This window comes from Gorilla gorilla, chromosome 12 (assembly GCF_029281585.2).
Source record: "Gorilla gorilla gorilla isolate KB3781 chromosome 12, NHGRI_mGorGor1-v2.1_pri, whole genome shotgun sequence".
NCBI classification, from domain to species: Eukaryota; Metazoa; Chordata; class Mammalia; order Primates; family Hominidae; genus Gorilla; species Gorilla gorilla.
Window position 1 is genome coordinate 48,129,938 of NC_073236.2, and position 22,789 is coordinate 48,152,726.

The window sequence follows — 22,789 nt, forward strand, 5'->3', positions numbered from 1 at the left end:
TCCAGGTCAGGCTGGAACTGGGGGCGCCCCATGGGAAGACGGGAGGGCGCGCGCCCCCTCTCGGGAAGTATTTGCCCCGAGAGGCCCCACTAGGAGCCCACACTACGCTCTCCTGGGGGCTCCCCTAGGACGGGGAGGGAACTAATAATTACTGGGCCCCCCCGCAGCGGCAGCCGTGGCTCCTACATTAGCTGGTTTAATTCTCCAAACAGGTCTTGGAGGAAGGCATCCTTCTATTCTACTGATCAGAAAGCTGGACACAGTCCCACTGCCAGGCTACACAGTTGGTGCCATTTGCGGAGACGACCTTTGACCTTTAACCCACGCGGCCACCCGCCCGAGCTCTTACCCCCGCTGCCCCTCGCGCGTCCCACTCCCCGTCCCCGCCGGATCCGCTTCCCTGCCCTGGGCCCAGCGCGCCGCCAGGGAAGGGGCCGGAGCCTGGGAGCCCGCCCCGCCGTCGCCCGTCCTCCGCCCGCAGGCCCACCCGCAGCGGTCAGGTGAAGGACCGAGCGCCGCGCGCCCAGGCGGGGCCTCCGGCCTGCACGAGGAGGGCAGAGTCCGTTGCGGCTGCCGCCCCGACGCCAGCGCATCCCCGCTCGCCGCGCCCGCCGCCGCGATGTCCGGGGCCGGCCTAGCCGCGGTGGTGAGCCGCCTGCGCCCGCAGCCCGGCGAGGAGCCGCAGACCCATGAGGTAAGGAGGACTTCCTGGCTGTGCTCGGAGGGCGCCGGGACGGCAGCGCCTCCTGCCCATTCGTTGCCCTCCTGGTGCCGGGCGCCTCCGGGGCTCCCAGGGAGAAAGCGAACCCGTTGGAAGCCACGGCCGGCTGCAGAGAATGAGGGCCCTTGGGGGTCAGCGGGACTAGGAACCCCTCTGCTTTCGGTCTTTCTCGGTTCCCTGCTCATTGGGCTGCTCAGCTGGGAGGCGCACCGCCAGCTAGAGCGCAGCCCGCACGTTGTAGTCAAGCGACCCGACAAGCCTCCCACTCTCCGGGGCTGAGCAGGGATCGGTGCCGGGGCTCCAGATTAGGGGCCATTCTCACTCAGTGAGACGCGCACCCTTGTTTGGTGACCAATGCGCGCCCCCACAGAACTCCAAGGCAGCAGGAAAACAACCAAGGGTCCTGCTGCAGGAAAACGCCCGGAAAGAAGGCTGCAGGATGTGAGCCCCGGGAGTGCTGATGCAGCCCCGGGTCTTCCGATGCCTGCGGGACACAGCAGAAGGGCTGCGCAGCCGCTCGGGGTCTGTTTCGCTGCGATAGCCTGAGCTTCTTCGAAAGAGTTTGAGCTTCCAAGCGACCCTTCTTGATCTATTTTCTTGCACTGGACAAGAACTAAGACAAGTGGAGAGGGAGGCAGGACTTCAGTGGCAGGAGCCCCTGCTCTGATTCAGGAAATCTGAGGCCTGAATTACAATATGATGGGCCGTCAGAAGTCATGAAGACCATGGGTGACAACGTCGGTCAGGCCCTGGCACAGTGCCTGGCACAGTCATGACAGCCAATCTTTAGACCCCTCAGGGTCCATGCTGCATCTCCTTTGCGTTGTGCAAGTGTGTGGGAGGTGGAGAGCGTTTTGGTTCAGTCTCCCTCTTAGTCTTGAACTGGCCTCCTTCAGCTCTGGGCTGCTGCATTATCACCCCTGCCGCTTCCCACTGGGCTCTTGAAGCCTGCTGGAGAGGGTCCACAGGGCAGGCTTGTGTGTGGAGTTGAAAAGCTCTGCCAGGCGGGGTGAGGTGGCTCAAGGCTGTAATCCTAGCTGCTCCACAGACTGAGATGGGAAGATTGCTTGAGGCCAGGAGGTTGAGGTTGCAGTGAGCTATGACTGTGCCACTGCACTCCAGCCTGGGCAAAAGAGCAAGACCCCATCCAAAAAAAAAAAAAAAAAGCTCTGGTGCATACGTCTCCCTCTCTAGCCTGCAGGTCAGAGAAGTTTTGACGGAAAAACCTCCACACCAAAGGGGCTTGACCACATCCAACAGATGCATTCTACCATATGTCCTATCCCTCGAGGGAGCAGGTAAAGGAAAGGAGTGTGAAGTTCCTTTGTCCCCAGCTTTGGCCTTGCTTCTGCCATCTGAGATAACATCATTGATTGAGTCATTAAATCAGAGAAGGCATCTAGATCTTCTTCCCTCCCCAGGTTCTGACCTCGGGCACTCAATGGCCAATATAACTGGGTTAACCTTATTTAAGAATTAGTTTGGATTCATGTAACTAGAACCTGCCTAGTCACCTGAAATGCATTAGCCCCCTCTCCTGTCAAATAGTTATTTTTAAGACTCTTTTGTGATTGGAGTTTCTTTTTTTTTTTTTTTTTTGGCTACTAAGATGGCAATCTACTTCTTTGGGGGAATTTACCAACACTTTCAACTTTGAAATAGAAAGAACCCAATGCTAGTGATCCTCAATTTTGCCATTGGTTAGCATTAGCTAAGGAGCTTTTAGGATTGTATCCAGTTCAGCCTCTACCCCTGAGATTCTGATGTAATTGATATGGATGCGTCCTGGGCAGTAGTAAGTTTCAGGCTACTGAGTGATTCAAAAGTGCCACCAGGGTTGAGAGCCTGTGTCTTATGCCATTCCTTTGTGACAGTTCTATGTTAACCTCTTGATACTTTTATGTGCTTCTTTTTGAATGTTCTTGTTCTTAAACCTGTTCGTGCAGATCCTGCATTACCCTGCTTTGCGGTCTTAATCCACTGGTGCTCCCTTTTAGCAATTTGCAGAGCTGTTTGCAGTAACCAGGAGGGCTTGAGAAAGTGTTCCACTCAGGTGGTCCAAGGAGCAACATAAAGCCAGTGGGCTAGGTAGCAATGATTCAATGAGGGAGAGGAGTGGGGTTTGTGATGACCTGATGGCATGTCCCCTGCCCAAAGAAGACCACAGCTACCCACCTCCAGTTGACCATGGCTATCATAGATTGCAAAACTGGCCAGAAAGTCTTCCCATCCCTGAATACATACCCTTTTTGCAATGTGCCTTTGCAACTCCTTATATCAAGAGGTGGGATCTGTTTCTCCAGCGCTTGAATCTGGGTTTGGCCGTGAGACTTGCTTTGGCTGATGGGACATTAGTAGATGGGATACAGGCAGAGGTGTGAAAGGCACTCAGACATTGGTGCTTGCTCTCCTGATGCACTTGGGAAACTTTGACCACCACCTGTGGAAGAGCTCTGGCTAGCCTGCTGCAGGACGCACATGGCCAAGATATGTGAGCAAGGCTGTTCTAGACCATCCAGTCCCAGATGACCACAGAGATCAGCTAAGTTGGCCCAGACCAGGACTGCCCAGCTGACCCACAGAATTGGGGAAAATAATAAGTGTTTATTCAGGTGACCAAGAATCAGGGTGGGTAGCAAAAACTTATTGAAATACAGCGCAGCATGGCTGAATGTTATAATCTTTTAAAGAAAAGCCAGAAGTTCAAATTTTTGTGTAAGCTCCAGCTTTTAAAAAATTGGAATGAGTAACCAGCATCTGAAAACACTCTCTGGGCCAAACAAAACACAACTTTAGGCTGCACTTGGCCTGTCAGTTGTTGGTTTGCTACTTTCTTTATAGAGGAACATAAGGTCTTTACCCTAACACCTCATTGCCACCTACTCACTCACCCTTCTCCCACAACTGCTGTGCCCTGTCCTATCCCCCGCAGCTGTTTCTTTGTATAAAATGTCCACAATGTGTGTCAAGACCCCAGCTTTTCCAGGCAGTCTTTTTGTATGGAAATAGAAGCTGCTGGGATTGCCAATCTTCATGGAGAAAGTGAAATTTGAGACAGGTGTCCAGTGAAGGAAAGTGGAAAAAATACTCCTGGTTTTAAGTGAGCGTGAGATCAGGCATGGAGGTGGGTTCATAGAGGGACAGTGGACAAGTCCACCAGTTTTGGCCAGAGAAAAGTGTTCCTATAGGGGAAGTGAGGGAGATTAAATTGGAGACAGGAGTAGAGGAGAGATTGTGGAGCCCCCAAATGCTAAGCCAAGGGTTTTGCACTTGATTGGACAAAGAGAAAAATCGCTTTAGGCAGAGAGAAATCACCTGATGCTTTTGAATGGGGGGGTCTCATGAGGAAAGGAGTAATCTATTCTATCAGTATGCAGGAAGAGCTTGTGGGAGGACACGGTGTACTGAGGGAGACACAAGGTACAGTAGCCTCTCTTATCCATGGTTTTTTTGGTTTTGTTTTCTGTGGTTCCAGTTACTCTAGGTCAACTGCAGTCCAAAAATATCCAATAAAAATTTACAGAAATAAACAATTCATAAGTTTTCAATTGTGCACTGTTCTGAGTAGCATGGTCAAATCTCCAGATGTCCTGCTCTGTCCACCTGGGACGTGAATCATCCCCTTGTCCCACATATCTATGCAGTAGACACTACCTGCCCACTAGTCACTTAGTAGCTGTTGGGTTATCAGATTGAAAAGACATAGTATATACAGGGTTTGGTACTATGCTCAGTTTCAGGAACTAACTGGGGGTCTTGGAACCTATTCTTCTCAATTAAGGGGGGACTACTGTGTAGTGTTTTTAGTAAGGAAAGGAGCACTGGAATTGGAAAGAAAAATGGAGAAGTGGAAGAATTTAACTTAAAATTTATGGGAACTTCTCTTTACCTTAAGTTATAGTTAATTATGTTAATGTTCTTACCTGTATAACCAAGACATATTGGCTGTTTTCAAAACACTTTTTTTTTTGTTGTTGTTGTTGTTGTTGTTGTTGTTGTTGTTTTTTGAGATGGAGTCTCGCTCTGTCGCCCAGGCTGGAGGGCAGTGGCGCGATCTCGGCTCACTGCAAGCTCCGCCTCCTGGGTTCACGCCATTCTCCTGCCTCAGCCTCCTGAGTAACTGGGACTACAGGCACCCGCCACCATGCCTGGCTAACTTTTTGTATTTTTAGTAGAGATGGGGTTTCACTGGGTTAGCCAGGATGGTCTCGATCTCCTGACCTCGTGATCTGCCCACTTTGGCCTCCCAAAATGCTAGGATTATAGGCGTGAGCCACCACACCTGACCTCAAAACACTTCTATCAACAACTTTGCATTTTGCCTAGGTTATTTTTGACTGACTTAAAGGTATTTGGGGGCTTACAATGGTTTATTACTACCACAGTTAATACTGAAGGAGGCGTTTGCTGGGTTCATAGAGAAGGAACTTTCTTGCTCTCTCCACTGAGAGCCTCTGGAATCTATCTTTCCCTCCTTCCTGCATTCTTTTCACCCTCTAAGGGATTCCAAGGGATTCATCTTCCCCAGAATGAAGGCTTACTGAGTTGAGGGGCGGGGATGGAAGAGAAAACACAAAATCCTTAACAACATTTTTAAGTCTTGGGAGGAGGAAAATAAATATCACAGCTCTGAGAAGAAGAGAAAGAGAAAATCAAGAGAAGGCAATTATTGTCATGGTGCAATTAAAATAGAAAACAGGAGGGGTGCAGTGGTTGTTACCTGTGATCCCAACACTTGGGGAGGCCAAGCTGGATGGATTGCTTGAGCCCAGGAGATCTTGAACAGACAGGACAACATGGCAAAACCTGTCTCTACAACAAAAATTAGCAGGGCATGGTGGCGTGCACCTGTAGCTCCAGCTACTCAGGAGGCTGAGGCAGGAGAATCGCTTGCGCTTGGAGGTGGAGGCTGCAGTAAGCCATGATCACACCACCGCACTCTAGCCTGGGCAACAGAGCAAGACCCTGCCTCAAAAAAAAAAAAAAAAAAAGAAAGGAAAGGAAAGGAAAATAGAAGAAATACTAGGAAAATGGCTATATTTACATCAGTGGTTTTCAGTCTTGACTGCATGTTCAAATCATTTATGAACTTTAAAAGATTAATCCTGGGAGGGTCCGTTCCAAGATGACCAAATAGGAACAGCTCCAGTCTGCAGCTCCCAGTGTGATCGATGCAGAAGACGGGTGATTTCTGCATTTCCAACTGAGGTACATGGTTCATCTCATTGGGACTGGTTGGACAGTGGGTGCAGCCCATGGAGGGTGAGCTGAAGCAGGGCGGGGCATCACCTCACCTGGGAAGTGCAAGGGGTCAGGGGATTTCCCTTACCTAGCTGAGGGAAGCTGTGAAAACTGTACCTGGAAAAACAGGACATGCCCACCCAAATACTGCGCTTTTCCAATGGTCTTAGCAAATGGCATACCAGGAGATTATATCCCGCCCCTGGCTCAGTGGGTCCCACACCCACGGAGCCTTGCTCACTGCTAGCGCAGCAGTCTGAGATCGAACTGCGAGGCTGCAGCCTGTCTGGGGGACGGGCATTCACCATTGCTGAAGCTTGAGTAGGTAAACAAAGCAGCCAGGAAGCTTGAACTGGGTGGAGCCCACCACAGCTCAACAAGGCCTGCCTGCCTCTGTAGACTCCACCTCTAGGGGAAGGGCATAGCTGAACAAAAGGCAGCAGAAACTTCTGCAGATTTAAAACATCACTGTCTGACAGGTCTGAAGAGAGCAGTGGTTCTCTGAGCACAATGTTTGAGCTCTGAGAATGGACAGACTGCCTCCTCAAGTGGGTCCCTGACCCCCGTGTTGCCTAACTTGGAGACACCTCCCAGTAGGGGCCGACTGACACCTCATACAGCCGGGTGCCCCTCTGAGAGAAAGCTTCTAGAGGAAGGATCAGGCAGCAACATCTGCTGTTTTGCAATATTTGCTGTTCTGCAGCCTCCGCTGGTGATACCCAGGCAAACAGGGTCTGGAGTGGACCTCCAGCAAACTCCAACAGACCTGCAGCTGAGGGACCTGACTGTTAGAAGGAAAACTAACAAACAGAAAGAAATAGCATCAACATCAACAAAAAGGTCATCCACACCAAAAACCCATCTGTAGGTCACCATCATCAAAGACCAAGGGTAGATAAAACCACAAAGATGGGGAGAAACCAGAGCAGAAAATCTGAAAATTGTAAAATCCAGAGCACTTCTTCTCCTCCAAAGGATTGCAGCTCCTCACCAGCAACGGAACAAAGCTGGACAGAGAATGACTTTGACGAGTTGACAGAAATAGGCTTCAGAAGGTCGGTAATAACAAACTTCTCTGAGCTAAAGGAGAATATTTGAACCCATTGCAAGGAAGCTAAAAACCTTGAAAAAAGATTAGACGAATGGCTAACTAGAATAAACAGCATAGAGAAGACCTTAAATGACCTGATGGAGCTGAAAACCGTGGCACGATAACTATGTGACGCATGAAGAAGCTTCAGTAGCCAATTCGATCAAGTGGAAAAAAGGGTATCAGTGATTGAAAATCAAATTAATGAAATGAAGTGAGAAGTTTAGAGAAAAAAGAGTAAAAAGAAATGAACAAAGCCTCCAAGAAATATGGGACTATGTGAAAAGACCAAATCTATGTTTGATTGGTGTACCTGAAAGTGATGGGGAGAATGGAACCAAGCTGGAAAACACTTGTCAGGATGTTATCCAGAAGAACTTCCCCAACCTAGCAAGGCAGGCCAACATTCAAATTCAGGAAATACAGAGAACACCACAAAGTTACTCCTCGAGAAGAGCAACCGCAAGATACATAATTGTCAGATTCACCAAAGTTGAAATGAAGGAAAAAATGTTAAGGGCAGCCAGAGAGAAAGGCCAGGTTACCCACAAAGGGAAGCCCATCAGACTAACAGCGGATCTCTCGGCAGAAACTACAAGCCAGAAGAGAGTGGGGGCCAATATTCAACATTCTTAAAGAAAAGAATTTTCAACCCAGAATTTCATATCCAGCCAAACTAAGCTTCATAAATGAAGGATAAATAAAATCCTTAACAGACAAACAAATGCTGAGAGATTTTGTCACCACCAGGCCTGCCTTACAAGAGCTCCTGAAGGAAGCACTAAACATGGAAAGGAACAACCGGTACCAGCCACTGCAAAAACATGCCAAATTGTAAAGACCGTCGATGCTAGGAAGAAACTGCATCAACTAACAGGCAAAATAACCAGCTAACATCATAATGACAGGATCAAATTCACACATAACAATATTAACCTTAAAGGTAAATGGGCTAAATGCCCCAATTAAAAGACACAGACTGGCAAATTGGATAAAGAGTCAAGACCCATCAGCGTGCTCCTGAATAAGGAGACCCATCTCACGTGCAGAGACACACATAGGCTCAAAATAAAGGGATGGAGGAAGATCTGCCAAGCAAATGGAAAGCAAAAAAAAAAAAAGCAGGGGTTGCAATCCTAGTCTCTGATAAAACAGACTTTAAACCAACAAAGATCAAAAGAGACAAAGAAGGCCATTACATAATGGTAAAGGGATCAATTCAACAAGAAGAGCTAACTATCCTAAATATATATGCACCCAATACAGGAGCATCCAGATTCATAAAGCAAGTCCTTAGAGACCTAGAAAGAGACTTAGACTCCCACACAATAATAATGGGAGACTTTAACAACCCCCTGTCAATTTTAGACAGATCAACGAGACAGAAGGTTAACAAGGATATCCAGGACTTGAACTCAGCTCTGCACCAAGCAGACCTAATAGACATCTACAGAACTCTCCACCCCAAATCAACAGAATCTACATTCTTCTCAGCACCACATCGCACTTATTCCAAAATTGACCACTTAGTTGGAAGTAAAGCACTCCTCAGCAAATGTAAAAGAACAGAAATTACAACAAACTGTCTCACAGACCACAGCGCAATCAAATTAGAACTCATGACTGAGAAACTCACTGAAAACCGCACAACTACATGGAAACCGAACAACCTGCTCCTGAATGACTACTGGGTAAATAACGAAATTAAGGCTGAAACAAAGATGTTCTTTGAAACCAACGAGAACAAAGACACAATGTACCAGAATCTCTGGGACACTTTTTTTTTTTTTTGAGACGGAGTCTTGCTATTTCGCCCAGGCTGGAGTGCAGTGGCCCGATCTCAGCTCACTGCAAGCTCCGCCTCCCGGGTTCACGCCATTCTCCTGCCTCAGCCTCCTGAGTAGCTGGGACTACAGGCGCCCGCCACCACGCCCGGCTAATTTTTTGTATTTTTAGTAGAGGCGGGGTTTCACTGTGTTAGCCAGGATGGTCTCCATCTCCTGACCTCATGATCCGCCCGCCTCTGCCTCCCAAAGTGCTGGGATTACAGGCGTGAGCCACCGCGCCCGGCCTCTGGGACACTTTTAAAGCAGCATGTGAGGGAAATTTATAGCACTAAATGCCCACAAGAGAAAGCAGGGAAGTTCTAAAATCGACAGCCTAACATCACAATTAAAAGAACTAGAGAAGCAAGAGCAAACACATTCAAAAGCTAGCAGAAGACAAGAAATAACTAAGATCAGAGCCGAACTGAAGAAGATAGAGACAGAAAAAAAAACCTTGAAAAAATCATTGAATCCAGGAGCTGGTTTTTTGAAAAGATTAACAAAATTGATAGACCGCTAGCAAGACTAATAAAGAAGAAAAGAGAGAAGAATCAAATAGATGCAATAAAAAATGATAAAGAGGATATCACCACCGATCCCACAGAAATACAAACTGCCATCAGAGAATACTATCAACACTTCTACACAAATAAACTAGAAAATCTAGAAGAAATGGATAAATTCCTGGATGCATACAACCTCCTAAGACTAAACCAGGAAGAAGTCGAATCCCTGAGTAGACCAATAACAGGCTCAGAAATTGAGGCAGTAATTAATAGCTTACCAACCGAAAAAAGTCCAGGACCAGATGGATTCACATCTGAATTCCACCAGAGGTACAAAGAGGAGCTGGTACCATTCCTTCTGAAACGATTCCAATCAATAGAAAAAGAGGCAATCCTCCATAACTCATTTTATGAGGCCAGCATCATCCTGATACCAAAGCCTGGCAGAGACACAACAAAAAAAGACCAATATCTCTGATGAACATCGGTGCGAAAATCCTCAATAAAATACTGGCAAACTGAATCCAGCAGCACATCAAAAAGCTTATCCACCAAGATCAAGTTGGCTTCACCCCTGGGATGCAAGGCTGGTTCAACATACACAAATGAATAAATGTAATCTATCACGTAAACAGAACCAAAGACAAAAAACACATGATTATCTCAATAGATGCAGAAAAGGCCTTTGACAAAATTCAACATCCCTTCATGCTAAAATCTCTCAATAAACTAGGTATTGATGAAATGTATCTCAAAATAATAAGAGCTATTTATGACAAACCCACAGCCAATATCATACTGAATGGGCAAAAACTGGAAGCATTCCCTTTGAAAACTGGCACAAGACAGGGATGTCCTCTCTCGCCACTCCTATTCAACATAGTGTTGGAAGTTCTTACCAGGGCAATCAGGCAAGAGAAAGAAATAAGGGGTATTCAATTAGGAAAAGAGGAAGTCAAATTGTCCCTGTTTGCAGATGACATGATTGTATATTTAGAAAACCCTATCATCTCAGCCCAAAATCTCTTTAAGCTGATAAGCAACTTCAGCAAAGTCTCAGGAGACAAAATCAATGTGCAAAAATCACAAGCATTTCTATACACCAATAACAGACAGAGAGCCAAATCATGAGTGAACTCCCATTCACAATTGGTACAAAGAGAAAAAAAGACCTAGGAATCCAACTTACAAGGGATGTGAAGGACCTCTTCAAGGAGAACAACAAACCACTGCTCAATGAAATAAAAGAGGACACAAACAAATGGAAGAACATTCCATGCTCATGGACAGGAAGAATCAATACTGTGAAAATGGCCGTACTGCCCAAGGTAATTTATAGATTCAATGCCATCCCCATCAAGCTACCAATGACTTTCTTCACAGAATTAGAAAAAAACTACTTTAAAGTTCATATGGAACCAAAAAAGAGCCCTCATTGCCAAGACAATCCCAAGCAAAAAGAACAAAGCTGGAGGCATCACGCTACCTGACTTCAAACTATACTACAAGGCTACAGTAACCAGAACAGCATGGTACTGGTACCAAAACAGAGATATAGACCAATGGAACAGAACAGAGGCCTCAGAAATAACACCACACATCTACAACCATCTGATCTTTGACAAACCTGAGAAAAACAAGAAATGGGGAAAGGATTCCCTATTTAATAAATGGTGCTGGGAAAACTGGCTAGCCATATGTAGAAAGCTGAAACTGGATCCCTTCCTTGTACCTTATACAAAAATTAATTCAAGGTGGATTAAAGGCTTAAATGTTAGATCTAAAACCATAAAAACCCTAGAAGAAAACCTAGGCAATACCATTCAGGACATAGACATGGGCAAGGACTTCATGACTAAAACACCAAAAGCAATGGCAACAAAAGCCGAAAGAGACAAATGGGATCTAATTAAACTAAAGAGCTTCTGCACAACAAAAGAAAATGCCATCAGAGTGAAAAGGCAACCTACAGAATGGGAGAAAATTTTTGCTATCTACCCATCTGACAAAGGGCTAATGTCCAGAATCTACAAATAACTTAAACAAATTTACAAGAAAAAATCAAACAACCCCATCAAAAGGTGGGCAAAGGATATGAACAGACACTTCTCAAAAGAAGACATTTATGCAACCAACAGACACATGAAAAAATGCTCATCATCACTGGTCGTCAGAAAAATGCAAATCCAAACCACAGTGAGATTCCATCTCACACCAGTTAGAATGGCAATCATTAAAAAGTCAGGAAACAACAGGTGCTGGAGAGGATGTGGAGAATAGGAATGCTTTTACACTGTTGGTGGGAGTGTAAATTAGTTCTACCATTGTGGAAGACAGTGTGGTGATTCCTCAAGGATCTAGAACTAGAAATACCATTTGACCCAGCAATCCCATTACTGGGTATATACCCAAAGGATTATAAATCATGCTACTATAAGGACACATGCACACATATGTTTATTGTGGCACTATTCACAATAGCAAAGACTTGGAACCAACCCAAATGTCCATCAGTGATAGACTGGATTAAGAAAATGTGGCACAAATACACAATGGAATACTATGCAGCCATAAAAAAGGATGAGTTCATGTCCTTTGTAGGGACATGGATGAAGCTGGAAACCATCATTCTGAGCAAACTATCGCAAGGACAGAGCACCAAACACCGTATGTTCTCACTCATAGGTGGGAGTTGAACAATGAGAACACTTGGACACAAGACGGAGAACATCACACACTGGGGCCTGTCATGGGTTGGGGGGATGGGGGAGGGATAGCATTAGGAGAAATACCTAATGTAAATGACGAGTTAATGAGTGCAGCAAAACAACATGGCACATGTATACATGTGTAACCTGCACGTTGTGCACATGTACCCTAGAACTTAAAATATAATAATAATAATAATAATAATAATAATAATAATTAAAGATTAATCCTGAGTTCTACCTCCCAGAGGTTCTGATGCAGTTGGGGTCTGCATGTGACCTGGACTTCAGTAGGATCTTTAAAAGCTGTTAAGATGATTGTCATATGCTGTGGGGATTGAGAATCACCACTCCCACAGTTGCCAATGCCTCCCATAGTTGGGATGCTGTTTTGAGGTTTGCAGCCACATTTAAGCTGCATCTGGGGAAACATCTGCTATTTGGTCTTTGCTATTTTCATGGTAGATATGGACAATGGTTCGCACGTAAACTTGAAAAGTATGTGCAGTTGTGGAATGGGGTGTCTAACATAATCCACATTCTTGGATTGGGTAAAAACAGCTTGTTTTATGGGAAAATAGAAATGGCCTTAGTTCAAATAAACATGCTTATTACAGTGAAGTCTGTCTTCTAAGAGTACCGCTTCCCACACGGAACGCAGGACACTTAGAAGTTGCGCACAAATGGGAGGGAGGAGGAGAAGGAAGACAATTAGAACGAAAGCATAAAGGAGATGCGATATTAAAAGAAGATAGATGTCAGAAATGTAATACCAGTTAAGAATGGGAAAGCTTTGAAACGTTAGTGTAAGGGTGAAGTGGCTATTATGATAGAATCAGCAGATTTTAAAACAGCAAGGATGAGTTCAAATGGCAGTTGGTGGGGGTGATGAGGTGCTGGTCATTCAATGTCTGGGGTCTGGGATCTGTCTCATGGAGATGACCCCCAGGGCCTGACTGGCTGAGGCATTGCTGGTGAGTGTTTTTTTCCTTTCTCTACCTGGAGGGCATATGAAGGATGCATCTCAAATCCGTGAGTGTTGAACTGCTTATGTTTGTGGACAAATGGCCTCACTGGGACTGTAAGGATGTTTGTAGCATCACTGGGGACAACAGTGGCCTTAAAAGATCTTTGCCATAAATATTTTTTTAAAAGCCTCAATGTCAGAACTCTTCAAGTATGATCTTTTTGAGGCTTAATGGAATTTTCTTAAAGTTGGTGTGTGTTCATTAAAAAAAAAAATCAACTCTTGCTGATGCGAGGCATTTTCTACCTAAAATATATTTCTAAGCATGTCCTGGGAACTGTATTCTTCCTCAGTGTTAAAGATTTTCAATGAAAAAAATAATTGATATTAATGGTTTTCCTACTAGAATGTTTTTTAAATACGTAAAAGAAAAATATTTGGCTGGGCATTGTGGGTCACGCCTGTAATCTCAGCACTTTGGGAGGCCGAGGTAGGCGGATCACTTGAGGTTAGGAGTTTGAGACCAGCCTGGCCAACATGGTGAAACACTGTCTCTACTAAAATTAGAAAAACTAGACTGGCATGGTGGCGCGTGCCTGTAATCCCAGCTACTCAGGAGGCTGAGGCAGGAGAATCGCTTGAAACCGGGAGGCGGAGGTTGCAGTGAGCCGAGATTGTGCCACTGCACTCCAGCCTGTGTGACAAAGTGAAACTCCATCTCGAAAAGGAAAAGAAAAAGAAAAATGTGTGATAAGTGTTAAACACATTTACATGGTGCTTCTTAGATTTTAATAAACTGCCTGTAAGAATTGCCATACCAACCCTGAGCATACCTGTTACTCAAAAAGCGATCGGCTCTTACGGCAGTTAATTCATCTATGAGATTATTGTTCTACATCAACTTTTTTAATCCAAGTATTTGTCTTTCATTTTGGGCATTTTAACAGCTTTTTTAGATTATAATAGACATACACTAAACTACATTTATTTGAAGTATGCAGCTTGATGAGTTTTGGTGTATGAATGCCCTTGTGATAGTAATGCCATGATAAGAATAATGAACATATCAGTCACCCCTATATGTTTTCTTATGCCTATTTGTAATCTCTCTCTCTCTCAGTTCTCTTTGTTCCACTCTTTTTTTTTTTTTTTTTTTTTTTTGAGGCAGAATCTCTCTCTGTCGCCCAGGCTAGAGTGCAATGGCACAATCTCGGCTCGCTGCAACCTCCACCTCCCGGGTTCAAGCTATTCTCCTGCCTCAGCCTCTCAAGTAGCTGGGATTACAGGTGCCTGGCACCATGCCCGGCTAGTTTTTGTATTTTTAATAGAGACGGGGTTTCGTCTTGTTGGCCAGGCTAGTTTCAAACTCCTGACCTCAAGTGATCCGCCCACCTCAGCCTCCCAAAGTGCTGGGATTATAGGCATGAGCCACCATGCCCAGCCTGTTCCCATCTTCCTCCCCCTGCCAACACACGACCACTGATGCGGGTTCTGTCACTGTAGGTTAGTTTTCATTTTCCAGAATTTTATGCAGATGGAATCATACAGTGAGTACTCTTTTGGTGGGGTGGTTGGCTTCTTTCACTCGGCACAGTTATTTTGAGATTCATCCATTTTGTTGCATCTATTAGTTACTCATTCCTTTTTATTGCTGAGTAGTATTCCATTGTAGAGATACAGTACACTTTGTTTATCCACTCACCTGTCTGTGGACATTTTGGTTTCTAGTTTTGGGCTGTTAAGCTGGGATGAACGATGAACGTATGTGTATATGTGCAGCTTTGGGATGAGGTGTCTAACATGAGCCACATACTTGGGTTGGATGTACTAGTCTTTGTGTGGACATATGCTGTCTTTCCTTTTGGAAAACACTTCAAAGTAGCATGGCTGGGTCATACTTTTTAACGTTTTAAGAAACTACCAAACTGTCTTCCAAAGTAAATGTGCCATTTTCTATTCCAACCAGCAATGTATGAGAGTTCCAGTTGCTCCACATCTTTGGCAAAACTTGCAAATATAAAAGGAATTTTGTGTTTCGTGTTTATATGTATATAAATATATAATGTAGTATAAATATACATAGTATATAATTTTGTGTTACAGATTTGTTTGTATGTATATGTATATATACGGTAATGCGTCACTTAACAACAGGGATATATTCTGAGAAATGGATCACTAGGGGATTTCATCATTGTGCGAATATCATACAATGTACTTACACAAACTTAAATGGCATAACTTACTAGACACCTAGGCTGTAGCCTATTTTTCTAGGCTACAAACCTGTAGAGCATATTACTGTACTGAATATGGCAGGTAACTGTAACACAATGGTGTATTCGTGTATCTCAACATAGAAAAGGTACAGTAAAAATATGGCATAAAAGGTAAAAGATGAATAGGGCACTTCCCATGAATGGAGCTTGCAGGACTGGCAGTTGTCCTGGGTAAGTCAGTGAGTGAGTGGTGAGTAAATGTGAAGGTCTAGGACATCACTGCACGCTACTGTAGACTTTAGAAACACTGTACAGTTGACTACATTTATAAAAAATATTTTTCTTTCTTCAATAACAAATTAACCTTAGCTTACTATAAATTTTCTACTCTATAAACGTTTTGATTCTTTTGCAATAGCAGCTTAAAACACATTGCATAGCTATACTAAATATTTTCTTTCTTTATATCCTTATCCTATAAGCTTTTTTCTATTTTTAAACTTAAAAAATGTTAACTTTGTAAACTCTTTATTAAAAACTAAGACACAAACGTATGCATTGGCCTAGGCCTACACAGGGTCAGGACCCTCAATATCACTGTCTTCCACTTCTGCATCTCGTCCCACTGGAAGGTCTTCAGGGGCCATAACACTCATGGAGCTGTCACCTCCTGGAATAACAATGCCTTCTTCTGGAATCCTCCTGAAAGACTTGCCTGAGGCTGTTTTACAGTTAACTTTTTTTTTTAATAAGTAGGAATGCAATCTAAAATAACCATAAAAAGTATAGTGTAGTAAATACATAAACCAGTAACATAATCATTTATTATCATTATCAAATATTATGTACCATACATAATTGTATGTGCTAGAATTTTATACGACTGGCCGTGGAGGTTTGTTGACACCAGCATCACCACAATTGTGTATTTTGTTGTGCTATGACCTCACTAGGTGGTAGGAATTTTTCAGCTCATTATAATCTTATGGGAACCCTGTTATATATGTGGTTCATTGTTGACCAAAATGTTATGGGGCACATGACCATATATATATTTGTATATACATGTGTACCTAACCATATATTAATATATGTGTGTATGAATATACCATTTAGGTACAAATACATGCTCTAGTCAATGCTTATTTACATTTCCTCTGAGAGCCTATATTTGAATTCAAGAAAGTGGAGTGTGTCTGGACCTGGTCCCACTGCAGGATTCTCGGTGCTCAAGGAGACATTGGAGGTGTGGAGACAACACTGTTTAGATGTTGGCTACCTCTGGGAGAGTGGGTCTGGGGAGAGGCGAAGGGGAACTTCCTTTTATACTCAGTGCATACTTAACAAAGGAAAAAGAAAAGTATCCTCTCCTCCTCTGACTTGGTCTCCCTTACTCTGTCTCAATGGGGAACAGGACCTTCTCCTGGCAGCTGCCTATGTTTTGGATGCCCAGTACAACAGAAATGTTCCATTTGAAACTCACGTCAGGCCATCAGGTAAGTAACATGTTAAACCATCATGTAGAACCACCTGTCCTTCAGCACTTGGTACTCTTGAATTTGAACCCAAACTGAAGGCATTGTTTACACAGATATTTTAAGAAGTATATAGGGTACAGCACATAGATTTGGATGTAATCCAATACTTTTTTTTTTTTGAGACAGGGTCTTGCTTTGTTGCCTGGGCTGGAGTTCAGTGGTGTGATCATGGCTCACTGCAGCCTTGAACTCCTGGGCTCAAGTGATCCTCCCACCAAGGCCTGGGATTAGATATGTGAGCCACCATGCCTGGCTGAATTTTTTTTTTTTTTTTTTTTTTTTTGAGTTATAAGAGCATGGGCCTCACACGCAGGGAAGCATTCAATAAATAGATTAAGATCAGACAAATGAGTAAAGTGAGCAATACCCAGCATAGAAGCTAGGGCATTCAAGGGAAGAACTTGCCATTGTCTTTTCCTTTTATGTCATCCTCTTAGAGTTACCTCAAGTGAAAAGGCTTTTTTGTCCTGTCCATTGTTTTGTGATGCAATCCATATGTTTGCTGTTCTCATGGGAATTCAGCTTTTTCTCTATCACCCCCTACAGGTGCTCAGCCTGTTTATCACTAGGGCTCAGCATCAGGGCCTCCCAAGGCAGCCAATACCTCATCCCTGGATGTTGCTGAGCATGTTTGGGGTACTGTCCCCACCTGGGGAGAGACTGGCATGACCTTTTGCCAGATCTCTTCTGAGTCTATCATGTTAAGATGGGATGATGTACATTTTAAAATTGGGTTAGGCCACCATGCCACATCATGATAGGCCACTTTAACTGAGGGTTTAATCTGTGTCCGTCACTGTTCAAAGTCCTCTGCAAGTATTCTCTTATTACTATCACAACAACCCCATGGGAAGGTATAATCTTAGCTTGAGACTGTTAAGAAAATGTGCTTTGAGATATGATCATATGCTTGATTTTTTTGTGTTAGTGTTTGTAGTATATGATCATTAAATACTGCCTCCTGCTCCCTAGAATTTAAAGGAAACATGACTAAGCCTTAACTTTATTTTACCCAGCATTAGTTCTTTAAAGAGATGTTTGGGTGCTGTGTAGCTCCTGTTCGTTGTTTATAATCACTTTTGTCTTTTTCTTCTCCAGACGTTACTATTTTTATAACCACTAGACAACGCAGGTTGCCGCATACTTCTTTATTTGTGTAGACCTCGCTCTTGCCCTGTTTGAAGAGCGTGAGTTGCTTCCCCTGCCTTTCTTGGTAAGCATGCCATAGCAGATGGCTAGCCAGATTTGGTCATAGATGATTGGGCCTTGTGCCTCTTCTTTTTTTCCCCTCAAATTTCAACAAATATGAATTAGATGTTATTTATTTTTTTGCTGGGGGATTAGAGAAGTTCTGTCTACTCACCAAACACATGCTTCCTTCATAACGCATTTTAAGTGCAATGGGAGATTTTGGTCTTCTGTGCACACACCCACAAAATCAGAGATGGTTCAATGATGTTTTCAAAGCCAATTTACTTACTGCCAAGTAGATGATGTTCTCATATAGTGTAATATGCAACTTGTACATGCCACATTTTCAGCTTTTCTTCATAGTCATAAATTATTAGAGTATTTATTGGTGCTTAGGGGCTGATCACATTTGATTTTGAGTAATGTATCAAATTCACCAGCCAATCCAGAGAGGTCTAAATAGTAGACCAGTGCCCTGCCCATGTTGATTTCTGATTCGTCATTACTCTTACCTCTGCCTTAATAGCTATCATTTGCTCCCTGCTTGCTATCTGCTGGGTGATCTCAATGCTTTCTCTGTATTCTCCTTAAGCCTTACAGGGACTCAGTGAGATGTGCCTGCTGTTATTATACCCATTTTAACAGATAAGGAAGCTGAGCCTAGAAAGATTATATAACTTGTCCAAGGTTACTAGGCAACAAAGGCAGAACTAGGCTTCAAGCCTAAGCCTGATTTCAAAGCTTTTGCTTTTTAACAACCACACACACCCTTTTTTATTCTTCCTTATTTCATTTATCAATTGCACAAACATATTTACAAACCATCCTAAAACTCAAACACTTAAAACAAGGGTTGGGAAACCATGGCCTGTGGGACAAATTCAGCTGCTGCTTATTTTTGTACAGCCTATGAGCTAAGAATCGTGCTACAAATGGAATGTTTGTGTGTTCCCAAAATTCATATTTCGAAACCTAGCCCCAATGTGGAGGTATTTGGAGGTGATCAGATCATGAGGGCAGAGCCCATCTCATGAATGGGATTAGTCCCCTCATAAAAGACGCTTCAAGGAGCTCCCTTGCCCCTTCTGTCAAGTGAGAATGCCACAGAAAAATGGCTGTCTGTGAACCAGAAAGTGGGCCCTCATCAGACACCAAATTTGACAGTGCTTTGACCTTGGACTTCCCAGCCTCCAGAGCTGTGAGAAATAAATTTCTGTTGTTTATGAGCCACCCAGTCTATGGTATTCTGTTATAGCAGCCTGATCAGACTAAGACAAATAGTTTTTACATTTTAAAATGACTAGGAAAAAGGACACTGAAGATTAATATTTTGTGACACATGGAAGTGATATGAAATACAAATTTTGCTGTCTGCAAATAATGTTTTATGGGAACATAGCCACACTTATTCATTTATGTGTTGTCTTTGGCTGCTTTGGAGCTACATCAGCAGTTTAGTGGTTGTGACAGAGACTGTAAGACTTGCAAAGCTTCACATGTTTACTTTAACAGAAAGAGTTCACTAAACCCTAGCTTTAGAGAACAACAGCCTTTTATTATCTCCCATGACTCTGTGGGACATTGGCTCAGGTGGTGTGGCTGGGGTGGTAGATGTCTGGAAGCTCTTAGATCTCTGGAGGCTGGAACATCCAAGGTGGCTCTCTCACGTGGCTGGCAGGAGCTGCTGGCTGTAGCTGTGGCCCCGGCCCTCTTCTATGTAGCTGCTCCACGTGGCTTAGGCTTTTCCCAGTGGGTGGCTGGGTCCAGGAAGGAGCATCCCAGTGTGCTGCACCATCAAACCTCTGCTTGCATCACACTTGCTGATGTCCTGTTGTCCAATGCCAATCACATGCCAAAACCTGAGTCAACTTGGGAGGCCACTGCAAAGGGGGTGAAAACTGTAAGTATGGCTCACTGGGGCTGCCCAAGTGACATCCACCAACTGTCTTACAATAAAGATCCGGCAATTAATGAATTCTCTGGATAGAAGACTTTTATCCCAATAACAGTCAACAAAAACACAAAATCTGAAGAAACAGAGCTGTGCATTCACAAACCTGGACAGAGTGTTGTCTATCCCTCCTTAGCACTGGTCCACTCTGGCCAAGGTAGGAATCCCACAGAGTGGTCTTCTTAGCCATTTGCCTCTTTTCCTGAGTCCTCATCCCCTGTCTGTTGTTGGTCATGTATAACTTTGGGTTGGCTGCCTGAGTTTCAGAGTGTTCCTTCAGCCAGCCCTTGTACTGTAAATCTCCAAAGTCCAGTGTGTTCTGAGGGCTTTGGCCCCCATCCAGCATTACCACGCAAGTCTTGTTTTAAGCAAGGATGTCCTAAAATTGCCTAAGGCCCTTTTGCAAAGCTGGACTTGACATTGGGTCTCTATAGCTCTTCAAGAGTCAACAGATTGAGAGCTAGAACATTTGCAAGGGGCTGCAGCCCAGTCTGTGCACAGACCCATGAGGGCTGGAACTAGGGGGCAATGATACTGTCCCCTGCTGCTTTCAGGCCCACAGCCAGCCCCTTCCTCCTGTCTCTAGCTCTCAACTCAAGACTTTTCCCTCTTTTTAGCCTGTCCAGTTGTCCCTTTCTCCATCTCTTCCTATCTTCCACTGTCTCTCCCTATTGATGGAGGAACGTGCCCTTGTTAGGAAGTTGTTACTGCATCCCAACAGCCTCAGGCAAACCTTGGGCTGCAGTCATGGGCTTCAAGTCTAGCAGGTACAGGAGTCTGGAGTTGGCACCCGTAATCTACAGAGGGAGGCCCATCAGGACTTCGGTCTTGATCTCAGTGGGCTCCATCCTCGTCTCTAACCAGCCTCATATAGGCAGCAGGGCTGCAGTGGCAGTGATGTTTATGGAAGGACCCATTATTCCCAAACACATCTTTGGGGAATTACCTTACCGTTAGAGAAATGGGACTTCTAGGTGTCTGGAATTTGAACATGGGGAATTTGAGAGCATAGACGATCTCTGCCTCTGACCTCCCCCTTTTCTGGGGAAATGTGTTCTTGGTCCTCAGCCTGCTGGTGCAGCCCCTCCCAGGAATCCCTGCCAGTGTGGGTCATGGAGATTGTGACTGAGTGGCAGATTTCCCTTTCAGAGGAAGAAGCCATTCTAACCGGCAGAAAATGTTGCTGCAATTTTCAGTAAAATTAAGTGACATGGCAAATTCTCAGAGGGTGCCAGGCAGGAAAGGTAGGGTAGTGGCAGGGGACAGGGGGTGGTACTGGATAACTAAAGCTGAGCCTCCGCATGGCAAGCCCTCGTGCTCAGCCTCTGTTTTCTCCTTGCAGGCCACCTCAATAGCAGAAGTACTCTGCCTGACTGCATACTTTGGCAGACTGGTACATTTTGCAAAAGTCACTCCTCAAATGGTTTTCTGGAAGGATAAAAAAGACATCTGCACCATGGTAACCATAGTGGTGAGTGTTCATTGTAGTACCTGTAAGAGTTTATGACCGAAGGCAGGAGCCATGAAGAAAAAAGACTCAATAGATTTGCTTTTGATGAAACAACAACACTTCCATATGGTGAACGCCATAAGCACAACTGCAAGCAAACCACAAACTGAAGAACAAATAGGGCAAAATGTGGCAGTGCAGACATTTCAGCATATCAAGAGCACTTCCAAATTTCAGGAAAAAAAAGATATCTCAATAGATAATTTTGCTGAAGATAAGTGAAGGCAACTCATAAGGAAAAAATATGTAAAATGGCCAATAGGAAAGATGTTTAACGTCACTAATTAAAAATTATAGAATAAAACAACAATAAAATACCATGTGTTTGCCTATAAAACAATCTTAGCAAGATTGAAAACAAACTTTTTGTAATTTCAATTTTTAGTTTAGATTCAGGTGGTACATGTGCAGGTTTGTTACATGGCTATATTTCGTGATGGTGAGGTTTGGGGTACAACTGATCCCATCACTCAGGTAGTGAGCCTAGAATCCAGCAGGTAGTTTTTCAACCCTTCCCCTCCTCTGTCCCTTCCCCTCAGGAGTCCCCAGTGTCTACTGTTGCCATCTTTGTGTCCATGAGTACCCAGTGTTTAGCTCCTACTTATAAGGGACAACATGCAGTATTTGGTTTTCTGTTCTCTGTTAATTCACTTAGGATGATGGCCTCTGGCTGCATCCATATTACTGCAAAGGACATAATTTCATTCTTTTTAAATGACTGCATAGTATTCCATGGTGTATATGTACCACATTTTCTTTGCCTAACCCACCATTGATGAGCACCTAAGTTGCTTCCATGTCTTTGCCATAAAACAAATGTTCTTACACCCTACAGGAGAGAGGAATAAAACTGTCTTTCTGGAAGGCTCTTTGGCAGCTCCTTTCAAAAGCCTTGAAGGTGAATATATTTTAACCCTGGACTTCCATTCCTGGGAATTTATCTGTAGGAAAGAAGGATGCATTCAGAGATTTAGCCACAAAATTGGTGGTGGCTGACTGTTTATAATATTGAAAAATTGGAAACAACCTGATTTCCAGACAAAAATTATAAGACATATGTCTTAAGTAGAATGTGATATATTCATGCAGCCTCCTGTGCTGTCGTCTCACTCCTTTGCTCCATCTGTTATTTGAAAGGCCCTGGGAATGAGACCTGCCTTTTTAGCCTGGCCTGCAAAGCCACCTTCCATAGGTCCTTATCACTTTCTGCTGCTTCCCTTTGTCCCCACTCCCAGGACCCTCTGCTTCCCAACATGCCAGCCCAGTACTTCCTCAAGAGTCCTTTTATTCTATCTTCTTGTCTAGCTCTTGACCTTCCTGA

General features: G+C 44.1%; 1 long non-coding RNA gene across 1 annotated transcript; it reads left to right on the forward strand.

Annotated features, from left to right (window-relative positions):
• Positions 1 to 226: 226 nt before the first annotated feature.
• Positions 227 to 21,805, forward strand: LOC134756769 (uncharacterized). The gene is made up of 4 exons (XR_010129904.1): positions 227 to 694; positions 16,693 to 16,774; positions 17,915 to 18,029; positions 21,301 to 21,805. It is a non-coding gene; the product is annotated as an uncharacterized lncRNA (long non-coding RNA).
• The last annotated feature ends 984 nt before the right edge of the window (positions 21,806 to 22,789 follow it).